This window comes from Schistocerca gregaria, chromosome 7 (assembly GCF_023897955.1).
Source record: "Schistocerca gregaria isolate iqSchGreg1 chromosome 7, iqSchGreg1.2, whole genome shotgun sequence".
In the NCBI taxonomy this organism is placed as follows: Eukaryota; Metazoa; Arthropoda; class Insecta; order Orthoptera; family Acrididae; genus Schistocerca; species Schistocerca gregaria.
In genome coordinates, this window is record NC_064926.1 from 202882857 (window position 1) to 202884970 (window position 2114).

Below are 2114 nucleotides of genomic sequence, written 5' to 3' on the forward strand. Positions count from 1 at the left end.
ATTAACGGAATTAAATGCGATTCGAAATTTTATTCATCTGATGGGTGTAAGCAGATTCTTCGTCTGTACTAGTCCGTTTCGTACCCTTAATCTCAGAGCAGTGCGGCCATATTCTCTTGACTTCTTGTCTCATTATAATTGGCGTCACAGACGAAGGCGATCGAGTTTTTGGCTTCTTCTACCCACCTACGTCACGCATTGTTCAGCAGTCTATGAGCATTCAGTAGTTTTCTGTGCGATCTGCTCTCAATGTGGTAGCAAATCCGAGCATTAAACGTGATCGTAGCGTGTTATTTGCTGTCAGTTTATTCCATACTTTGCAAGTTGTCCTGGGTGATGGTAGTGGTAAGCGAAAAATTCTATACAAGCGTGTGAGACGAAGTTTGCTCGATACATGCTTTTCACCACGCGCTACGCACGCGTATGTACGTAGCGCAACTGTCGCTTGGAACCGGCAACAATGCAGCCTCCGTCTGTTACTCGACCTGCGTGCACCACCATCGTTGGTGGCTCGGACTCTAAAAATAAACCGGTGAAGGATGCTGGATTTCCGGCTGCTAACATGCTGAACCCTCTCATTACTAACTTTGGCGATCAGTAAGTAGGGTGCGCAACTGACCTGGCAGTATACTTGTAACATTTATTTTATTTTTTTCTTAATGATCACACGACCATGACAGTATTGTTGTTTATTTAATTACGACCCAGGTTTCGTCCTTTTATACCATTTTCAAGACAGTATTGTTCTTTATTTTATTCTGACCCATGTTTCGTCCTTTTATGCCATTTTCAAGTGATTGAGTTTATGACATTCACATATAATGCAGGACATCAAGCTCAAAACTGGCCATAAATTAACAAAAATATTCGCTCCCCACGAAATGCCAAATGTAAAGTCGTTATCTTGTCAAAAGATCAGTAAATAATTGTGGCAGCACGTGATATTTACGAGGGTAATCCCAAAAGTATGTTCTTCTATTTTTTAGTAAGTACATAGACCTGTTTATTTCTACAGTGGTTTACATCGGTTGCACAGCTTGAACATTTAGCTATTTTTCGACATAATCACCATTTCTGTCGATGCATTTTCGTAGACGCTGTGGCCAGCCGGAGTGGCCGAGCGGTTCTAGGCGCTACAGTCTGGAACTGCACGACCGCTGCGGTCGCAGGTTCGAATCCTGCCTCCGGCATGGAGGTGTGTGACGTCCTTAGGTTAGTTAGGTTTAAGTAGTTCTAAGTGCTAGGGGACTGATGACCTCAGAAGTTAAGTCCCATAGTGCTCAGAGCCATTTGAACCATTTGTAGACGCTGTGGCAGTTTTTGAATACCCATGTCATACCAGCTCGCCACCAGGCTGTTCGGGGGACTGATGACCTTAGCTGTTTAGTCCCCCTTAAACATCCCAACAACCACCACCAGGCTGTTCAGAAAGTTATGAACCTCTTCTTTCGCCTCGTCTTCGGAGCTGAATCGCTTTGCGACCAAATGTTCTTGTAACCTAGGGAACAAGTGACAGTCACTGGGCACCGGTTTGCCGAGCGATGTCATCTATAGAACTGTATACCTATATCTCTAACGTCGATCAGTTGTAGAATTTTGGAACACGTATTATGTTCGAGTATAGTGACTTTTCTGGAGACTAGAAATCTACTCTGTAGAAATCAGCATGGGTTTCGAAAAAGACGGTCGTGTGAGACCCAGCTCGCGCTATTCGTCCACGAGACTCAAGAGGGCCATAGACACGGGTTCCCAGGTAGATGCCGTGTTTCTTGACTTCCGTAAGGCGTTCGATACAGTTCCCCACAGTCGTTTAATGAACAAAGTAAGAGCATACGGACTATCAGACCAATTGTGTGATTGGATCGAAGAGTTCCTAGATAACAGAACGCAGCATGTCATTCTCAATGGAGAGAAGTCTTCCGAAGTAAGAGTGATTTCAGGTGCGCCGCAGGGGAGTGTCATAGGACCATTGCTATTCACATATATATATATGACCTTTTGGATAACATAGGAAGTTCACTAAGGCTTTTTGCGGATGATGTTGTAGTATTTCGAGAGGTTTTAACAATGGATAATTGTACTGAAATGCAGGAGGATCTGCAGCGAATTGACGC

General features: G+C 44.0%; 1 non-coding gene across 1 annotated transcript; it reads left to right on the forward strand.

The window, feature by feature from the left end:
- The first annotated feature begins 1106 nt into the window (after positions 1-1106).
- On the forward strand, positions 1107-1190 carry Trnas-gga (transfer RNA serine (anticodon GGA)). Its single transcript is given in 2 exon segments — positions 1107-1146; positions 1156-1190. It is a non-coding gene; the product is annotated as a tRNA-Ser (tRNA).
- The last annotated feature ends 924 nt before the right edge of the window (positions 1191-2114 follow it).